Source organism: Idiotropiscis lumnitzeri, unplaced genomic scaffold, assembly GCF_059441095.1.
Source record: "Idiotropiscis lumnitzeri isolate Australia: NSW breed Sydney's pygmy pipehorse unplaced genomic scaffold, RoL_Ilum_1.0 HiC_scaffold_47, whole genome shotgun sequence".
Taxonomy (NCBI): Eukaryota; Metazoa; Chordata; class Actinopteri; order Syngnathiformes; family Syngnathidae; genus Idiotropiscis; species Idiotropiscis lumnitzeri.
In genome coordinates, this window is record NW_028283585.1 from 680078 (window position 1) to 690205 (window position 10128).

At 41.3% G+C, this 10128-nt stretch overlaps 1 long non-coding RNA gene across 1 annotated transcript; it reads left to right on the plus strand.

The window, feature by feature from the left end:
- The first annotated feature begins 5469 nt into the window (after window positions 1-5469).
- Window positions 5470-8781, plus strand: LOC148315735 (uncharacterized). The gene is made up of 3 exons (XR_015840637.1): window positions 5470-5549; window positions 8515-8568; window positions 8679-8781. It is a non-coding gene; the product is annotated as an uncharacterized LOC148315735 (long non-coding RNA).
- Window positions 8782-10128: the final 1347 nt, after the last annotated feature.

Genomic DNA, 10128 nt, shown 5'->3' on the forward strand with positions numbered 1-10128 from the left:
CTAGAATTTCAGACAGACCTCCATTGTCTGCTTAGGTTGCTGATAAAAGACCGAACGGGTGGTAGAGAGTGAGAGAGAGTGCGCGAGATTGAACTGGCAAGACGCCTGCTTCACCTCCTGACTTCCTCTCCCATTCGCGAATGGTCAAAAACAAAACTCTAACTGGTTTGGTCTGGATTTATGCCACCTTCAGTCTAAAAATGGCGTCAGGACGTTTTAAACCTGACAGTTGCCTTGAGATCTCCGAGCTCGAACTGCCCTATTCCCACCTTGATCACAAGCTCCCATGAACCACTTGGACAGGGTTGCCTGTGTCCTTCTCGTTGATGTCCTTTGTGGCTCCATTCCTTTTCAGTGCTCCTAAAACAAAAAAGACAAGAAGCCAACTTAGTAAAGCTATTTAATGATTGTGAAACCTTATGGGACATGCTGAAATGTCTTCACACCACAATCCCTTAAAAAAAAAAAAAAAAAAAAATATATTACCGTATAGAACATCCGAAAAAGGCAGGTCTCGGCGCTTGTTCTTGCTACGATGTCCAAAGAGATTGTACTTCAGAGACAGAGGATTTGTCATGATGAACGCCATCATTGTTCTGACACTATCGTCCAATCCACCAATACCTGCAACCATTATAACATGGGTGTCACTCGATCCAGATAATCATCACACACTTAAAAATATTTTGGCAGTTAAACTGGGTATGATAAACGTCACAGGAAAGGAATTGTCGATTAAGTGAACAGCTTCGGTAACGCCATATACACTCAAAGGGCAAGAGCCCAACATTCTACCAAAATGATTATGATTAGGGAGGTAACGATTCACTCAAGCCCCGATTCGATTTTTGATTTTCAGTTCTCGATTTCGATTCGATATTTTAATTGTTTTAAGTTGCTGCCACGTTTGTCTCTGTGCACTCGTGTGATGCTGCAGCGATCCACAAACAAAATATGTCTATACGTCTTGTGCATTTTGAATGGAACCAAAAAACAATACACGATGCCAAATTGTACTATTATTATGAAACTGCCTATGAGTAGTAAAAGAAATACTTGTAAAAATATTTCACATTTTTAGAGCCCCAATACATTCTTTTAAATATAGAAGGGACTGAAATCATGTGAAAATTGAGTCTTTTTCTCAGTTTCCGACTTGGGGTGAACACATTCGGCTTATCATAGTTGCAGTTGACCATCTTGAACTCTAAAGTCTTTCAACTCGGCCTTCCGAATCAGGGTTTTAGAGGTGGGGCTATTTAGTGATACAGTAGGATGGTTTGATCTCTGTAGCTCCAGAATCAGGAATGTACTGGGACTGGGGTTCCTACTTGGGTTTAGGGTACCTAATTTTATATTTCAAGAAATTAAATAATTATTTATAATTTTGAAGATAATACATTAAAATTTCATCATTTTCATACCTGCATTAGATCCTGCAGTAGACTCACAGACTCAACACGTTGGACGTACTCAAGGACCTTCTGCAGCGCCTCTCTTGGTTAGGAAGCTTTTTCTCTGTGACAATCCATGGGGAGGTGTAGATGGTACTTCGTCATCACAGGCTTCAGACTCGTCACTTGAGAAAACATCCCTGCAATGGATGCATAGACACTTGGGCATGAATGTCATTTAACAACAAAAGCTAGAACAAAAAGCTTTGCATTTAAAAGAATACATCTGTGATGGGGAAGCCAGGTTAAAGTGTTAATTTTATAATTATGTAATTAGCTGCAGGTTAGTCTAGTGAAGGTGTAATCACTTCTATTTTGGAGCATAGCTTTTGCTCTGTCCAATCATTGCCTCACCTGCTGAAACCCACATTCGGGTATTTTACAAACCAAAAACTTAAATACCTGTACAGCTCTCATTTTAAACTTATTTTCTCTAACCTTTACCCACAAAATTTGAATATTCAAAATAAAAGTACACAAAGAAGTCACAATTTTTCCACATTAGTTACTTACGTAGTTCCTCTCAAATGCAGCTCAACACTGCATTGAATTAGAGCTTGATAAGCCTACACACAAAACATACAAAGCACATTGTGGCATGATTCTGAATGAGCCAATCTAGCATTTCAACATCTGTTCAACTGTTGGAATTTTAACTATTATCTGACTCTATTAACCAACATTCATCCAACAATTATGCGCGCTCGTTTTGGACACTGCATTGAATTAGAGCTTGATAAACCCACACACAAAACATACAAAGCACATTGTGGCATGATTCTGAATGAGCCAATCTAGCATTTCAATATCTGTTCAACTTTCATCTTGAATTTCTATTATTTAAATAACAGGCAACATTCAACAGTTAATATGTTTTGCTTTACTTACCCAAATCAAACACATCACAAAAAAGCCTTAAATGAGCTAGTGGAGTAGATTGTATTAATTTGAGTGAAAGCTTAAGTCTTTTGGAGAATTTTGGAGAGAGATCGAGGGACACTGTGTTTAGCGTCGTAGGCCCAATGCTAACAATATGTAGCTCGTTGTAAAGGTCCTCATAAAAATAAATAAAACACACAACGCTTATCAGTATTATTAAAAGGGTGATTATAATGTACTTAAGTTTTCCCCAAAATAATTCGAGTACGTACGTTGTTGATATACCCTCTGTGTTCTCGTCACTTATCATTTTAGCATACTGTGTTTTAGCTAACGCACCAAGCAGTTTTCCAACACAGGCAACCTTGAAAAATTACAAAACACATTGTAAAGTAAGTCTAAAAAATGAGAGCCAGACATTTACCCAAGATTAATTAATTAATTCAATTATCGTTCGGGACTCACCGTGCTTTCAGCTCTTCTGCCGCACCTCAAAGACCGCGTAGCTTGCATTCGCTCCTTTTCTCACAGTTTGAATATGCTGCCTTCAAAAGAATCTGTAATTTTGACAACTCCAACTTGAATCTACAAAAATCAAGCAATAAGGTAGAAATAACTTCAAATATACTTTGAATAAAGATCTTTCACAGCATACAGAATTAATAAAATAACATTAATTAATAATGTTGATTTTGTTTATTAAAAAAAAAGTAACTGTGTTGACTGTTGGATGTGGCTGACGATGCTGGACCTGCCTTGTCAAATAGTTCATAGATGACAATCTTAGCTGTCTGGAATATTATAAAATGTTATCTTGTCCCTTAAGGGTTATTAAGTCACAGTTGGGGGTACATGTAAATTCACAAAATATAACGTCCAGCCTTGTTAAATTTAGCATAGATAAATACATGAATTTAATTTTAATTTTAATAAATCAATCAATCCTCTGTACTGCTTCTTGTCCTCACAAGGGTCCCCGGGAGTGCTGGAGCCTATCCCAGCTGTCTTCGGGCAGTCGACAGGGTACACCCTGAACTGGTTGCCAGTCAATCGCAGGGCACACAGAGACAAGCAACCATCCGCTCTCACACTCAGACCTTGGACCAGTGACCAATCAACCTATCATGAATGTTTTTGGAAAGTGGGAGGAAACCGGCGAAAACCCTAGCAGGCACAGGGAGAACCTTGCACTTCTGTACTGTGATGCGGACTTGCTAACCAGTCCGCCACCGTGCCGCTTGTTCTAAAGAGTCCCAGAAAATAAAAACACCCGTCCCTTAGTCAAAAGCGGAAAAAGTCCAACAACAACCCGACCATAATTTGCATTGTTCCATAAGTTAAATCAATGTCAAACCTAATAAAAGCTGACTTCTGGTCCTCAAAAATCCTACACTTATTTTAGTCCTTTCACAATCTCGCAGCATAGGCTCCATGGCCATGTCTCTATCGTTTTGGCATCCATTGAATAGTTCTACTGAGAATAGTCTTCGGGTGGTTACTATTAGCATAGCATGCATTAAATATCAAAAAGGCTCCAGAACAAATTTTCAAACCCATGCCCGCTTAGCTCATCCATAACCCATACAGGACCCAGACATGGTTGACCAGCTCTAACCTATGCCCACTTATCCCACACATAACCCAAACAGGACCGATAAATGGTGACCACTTCTAACCCATGCCCACTTAGCCCACACATAACCCAAATAGGACCCAGACATGGTTGACCAGCTCTAACCCATGCCCACTTGGCCCATATACAGCCCATATGAGACCCTCACATGGTTGACCAGTTCTAACCCATGCCCACTTAGCCCACACATAACCCAAATAGGACCTATAAATGGTTTCAGTAGTAGATTCAGTAGTTTTTATCATTACAGCATTTTCCCCTCTGTATAATGGACAGACATTAGGAGTGTTTCCTTACACTTAGATACGTTTATACTGTGTATATTTGCATGCTTTTTATGAATGTCTGCTGCTAATGTTATACATTAACGGCTACATTACGCCGCCGACTCTGTGTGAGCTATATCTTTGCTGCTGTAACACCTCAAATTTCCCCATTGTGGGACTAATAAAGGACATCTTTATCTTTATCTTTACCAGTTCTAACCCATGCCCACTTAGCCCATACACAACCCGTATTGCACCCACAACATTTGCCCAGTTTAAGCCCATGCCCACCAATCCCAGATGGCGCCCACATGGAACCCTGTACCATTGCCCACTTCTAGCCCATTCCCACTTGGTACCCAGGAATCCCGCATTTACCCCATTTGGGGCCCAGTTGGACATGTTGGCTGGGTACAGTACTTTTATTCTTGCAGTATTTTTATCATTGCAGTATTTTCAATCATTCAGTATTTTTTTTTATCATTGCAGCGTTTTTATTTATTTCCCCTCTGAACCATAGACAGGCATTAGGAGTGTTTCCTTACACTTGTATATGTTGTGGGCTGTAAGTGTGTATATACATGGGGATCTGTGTATATACGTATATACTGTGTATATTTGCATGCTTTTTATGAATGCCTGCTGCCAATGTTATACATTAACGGCTACATTACGTCGGTGCCACTGTGTGATGTATATCTTTGCTGCTGTAACACTGCAAATGTCCCCGTTATGGGACAATTAAAAGACATCTTTATCTTTAGAAATTGAAGATTCACTTGCGAGGCCATTTTCAACACGGACCTTTCAAGAGAAGCTATATCGTCCAACACTCGGTCAGTGCTGTCTAAGTGCTTTTCTGTATATTGTTTGTCCACCCGTGGTGTCATAAATTATGGTATAATGAGGGGGATTTATTCAAGTAGGACGAAGTAGGACTTCATTGAAGGCCCAGGTGTGAAATGCATGGCCCTCCACTGGTTCAAATAATGTCTAAAACTAAATTACCAGTTACATGTGCAATTTCAATATTCAACAATTATCTCAACAAAAAAGGACAATCTGAATTTTTTTTAAATGCACAATAAAACAGAAAAGCCATTTCCGGGTATTTTACAATTCAGTCTTCATTGGGGAAAAAACATTCAACAATTTGCTTTTCTTATTTAATACATAGTTCAGCACAGCAGGTGGCGGACAAGCACCTTAAAATGTCATTCGCCTACACAAGGAAGAAGAACATGCCCGAGGCGCTCCCGTGTCCTCGTCTTTCGGTCAACCTGAGAATAATGTTCTTGAGGATTAAAGTTTATAAATGTAAGTATGATGTGATTTTTTATTTTATTTTATGTTGTTGAACAGTGTTTTTGTTTATTTTATAATTTCGTCATTAAAAGGCTGTGGCGGTTGGAGAGTCAGCTTCGTGTTAGGGCGTGTTAAAGATCCCGATACCCACACTACACCCTCATTGAAGTATATACGAGTAAAATTATTCGAGCGCGCAGCCAAAGTATATTGTCCACAATTATTTGCGGACTTAACCAAAATCCCATTGAACTGGCGATGTTCGGTGGAATTCTTGTGCCCATGCTGAAAAAAATTCTCTTCAAATGTACATATCGAATTATGACATTATGATAAACAGTTGCATGTGTGCAATTTCGGTCACTCTTTTAAAGTCACCTACGTGTTTTGTCCGAGTGCAGCTAGCGTACTTAGCGACCTTGTGTGCATGCGCCGCAGATTGTGAGAGCGCCTCAAATAGTACAAATGAAGCTATAGCTTGTTCCGGTGGGTCCCAAGCCAGGGTTTTTTCCTAACTACCACATTACTTAAGTTTTAATATCACTCTCAACGTCAAAATTGTTACAAATAAATACATAATATAACGTGCCGCCAAGCTCGATGACATAGGAGGCGGAAGTTGGTGTCGTCACACGCATTGTCCCAATTTTGCAATATCGGTACGCTTGGAACCTGTGCTCTGCAACACCCCATGTACACGTCAACGAGGAACGTATGGTGTAGAGTGTTTATTGCGATTGGGCCATTCTTTGTCACGGTCTTCTCTCTGACAAATTGGCATATTTAGCAGCCAAAATATAATGAGCCGTTGCTGTGATAGTAGTTGCAGCCCAAGGTTATTTTAGTAAACGAAAATGAACTCAAAACTTGAATAGAAAAAAATAAAATTCGATAATGAAAAAAATACAGTGAACCCTCGGTTATCGCGGTTAATGGGGACCGAGACCACCCGCGAAAACTGAAAATCCGCGAAGTAGCGGCGCACCTTCAAAAATGCTTAAAAAAAAAAGTGCGAAGTAGTGGTGCACCTTCAAAAATGTTTAAAAAAAAAAAATTAATAAATATATATATATATATATATATATATATATATATATATATATACACACGGGTAGAGAGAGAGAGAGTGAAATTCATGCTATAACAAAAAAAAAAAAATTATTATTAAAACTTATTATTTTTTTATTCCCCAGCCATTATTTTTGTATTTATTCAATTACTTCTTTTTGTATTTTTTTAATTGCTTCGACCTTTACCTGCTGGTACGCCGTCCGGTGTGCCCTGTGAAATGAAAGGTGGCATTCTTCATTTATTTTTTTTATTCATTTATTCATTCATAACTGACAGCCTCGCGCTCCGCTCGTGCTCGGGCGGAAGAGGTGCTCCTCTTCGGCTTAATTGTCATGCACGCCGGACCTGCTCCCCCGAAGCGTGTCTCCGTTCGATTGAACTCGGTTTCATTTCGCCCCGCCCGTGCCCGGGGAAGGTGCTCCTATTCGGCTTAACTGTGACACACGCCCGCCCTCCTCCCCCGGAGCTTCCATTCGGTTAAACTTAAGGGCCGTTTGGCACCGCCCGTGCCCGGGGAAGGTGCTTCTCTTCGGCTTAACTGTGACGCGAGCATGCCCTCCTCCTCCGGAGCTTCCATTCGGTTAAACTTAGGGGCCGCTTGACACCGCCCGTGCCCGGGGAAGGTGCTCCTCTTCGGCTTAACTGCCACGCACGCCGGCCGGCCTCCTCCGGAGCTCTCGTACGCTCCCGAACAGAGCGAAATGTCGCCCCGCTAGTGCCCGGGCGGAAGTTGTTCCTCTTCGGCTTAACTGCCACGCACGCTGGCCGGAGCTCTGGTACGGTCCGAACCGCGCGAAACGTCGCCCCAAATCGTGCCCGGGGGAACGTGCTCTTCTTCGTCCACTCTCCTCTTCGCCCACGCTCTTCTTCGGCGCATGCCGGCCGTCTAACAGCTCCAGCGCCCCGTCGTGCCGCTCGGCGAAACTACAATGTCCCCGAATATTTTTTAGACCCGCGAAGCACTGAACCCGCGAAAGGTGAACCGCGAAGTAGCGAGGGTTCACTGTAAAATGAAAATGCTCTTTCAAAAATTAAAACTATCTAAAACTAGTGATGGCAAAATGAAGCCCCATAAAGCAGCCAAGCCCTGCAGGGAAATACTTCACACACGAATGGGCTTCGAGATGCTTCATTTTTCTTGACTACGCCATCCCGTGGACAGAAAAATGTATAACATGCTTGGTGCATGCAATAAAATGGTGAGCTGTAAATCATGCTCTGCTTACCAAACAATATGTATTTGAAGAGTGATTTTAATTGTTCTGTTTTACTTTGTCTTCTCACTTCTCCAATATTCAGACAGCTCCGCCAAGACCAACGTTTCACCCCCACACTGATATAAAATGGACCCAACCGTTTGGGTCTCTTTCCAAATTTGGTACCAAAGCCTCCCCCACAGTGCGGCAGCTATCTTGAATTGGCCCGTTCCCAGAGAGTTTTACTTCATTCAGTGTCATTCAGTATTATTCAAAATCTTTCAGTGTCATTCCAAATCATTCAATGTCATTCACGATCTTTCCACATCCTTCCACCTTCCATCGTTCAGTGTCATTCCACATTCTCTTTGATATATAACATAACATAACAATAACATAATCCTGGGTCAGCAGACACCTAATTAATGTGTTAATACATGATACATTTTTATATAAGCAACACTTATGATTGTAACGTATTTTTAATTCTTTCTAGGCGGGAACTGTCCGAACAAAAAATTCATGCAATTTGTAATTAGACACTTTGTCATACAAAAAGTCACTCAGGGCAAGAGAAAAAAAATTGTCACTTGCCCTAGTTGGGCAAGTAATTTGGCCACTCGGGCAAGGCAAATTTTAGTGGCACTTGCCCTATGGGGAAGCAGTTTTTAAAGTTAACTTCGAACCCTGTGATGGTGTCTTGTGACCAGTCTTTATCAGCTGATGTTCCATGAAGGCGTGCCTTACCTGTCACAAGAATGAAGGCAAGTCACGCCCCCCGCTGTCCGTTCACTCCGCCAAGATGCTGCTCCAGGTGGTAGAGAGGATGAAGGCTCCCTTGTCTCTGTTCATGGTTTTTATGCCTCGCTTGCAGATCTCAATTGCTTCTTTGATCCAGCGCTGTAGTTTGTTCTCTCCGGTGCGGATGACCCTGCCCTTCTCCCAGTCCATGATGTGGTTTTCCCTTTTGCAGTGGTCAGTGATTGCTGATTTGTAATGTTCATGTTGTGCTTGTTCTTTTACTGCTCTGATTTTTTAATTTTTTTGACAGGTAAGTCACACCCTCATGGAACATCAGCTGATAAAGACGGGTCTCAAGACACCATCATGCGACACTCTGAAGAAGGCGAAAGACTCGCCGAAACATGTCAGGTAAAAAATTAACCTAAAACATAATTGTCTGCTTTTAATGAATCAGTCAAATATCAATAATAAGAAGACAAAATGAACCTAATACAAATAAATGAATGCTTAATAACTCCCCTGGACATGCTCCTAAAAATCCAAACCTTCACCTGTAAATAAAACGTCCCGACCTGAAGACATCTTAATGTTATTATTTTGTTATACACACAGCGCCGCCAAGTGGAATCAAAAATTTGTTTTTATTTTAATTTTCACGTACTGCACGGTGCCCTTTTGACGAATCCGACTGAAAATTAGTCAGAAAAGACTCACTTACTCTCTGCCGAATTTTGTGACGTTTTGGCAAAAGGCGTGGCTATTACGGTGCTGAAAAGTCCGATTGTACTCTGTGGCAACAAAAGCTCCGGCAACATGACTCAGATGATCCTATCTTCTCGAAGTTGTACACATTTGAGGATACTTCAGCCCTGAAGACATCTACCAACTTATTTTTCATCGTAGTAGTAGCGCCACCAACTGGTAAAAGCTAATACAAATTATTTTCTTGGATGTTTTTCTCCGTGCAACTCAACAAGGTCGCCCTCATATATGCTCGGATGACTGTTTCGGCCATGAGGATGTCACAATACGAAATTCATCCTTTTTCGTGAAAAGTTGTGGGAGTGGCATTGCACTGTTCGGCAATAAAACAACGCTGATTATGAGGTTCTAAATATGAACGACAACTCGTGAAACTTTACACACACATCAGGCAGAGCAAATTTATCAATATTTTATACGTTAGTTGTGCAGCTTTTTTGAAATGGCTCGCCATGGCCCTCGAGAAATGTTCAAAAAAGCAGCCCTGGTTGAGTGTTTCACCTCGCTTTTTGTAAATTTTATGGAGTACAGTGAACCCTCGGTTATCGCGGTTAATGTTAAAATGGTCGAATGGTCAATGACAAGAATTGCAGTGCAAGCACGTATTATCGGCGCGGGTTCGATCCCCACCTGATGTGCCTCGCATGATTTCTTTGGCTGCCAGGATGGCCGAGTGGTCTAAGGCGCCGCGTTCAGGACCCAGTCTCCCCACGAGGCCTGGGTTCGAATCTCAAATTTCCCCATTGTGGGACTAATAAAGGGAATATTATATTATTATTATTATATTATAATGGGGACCGAGACCACCCGCAAAAACT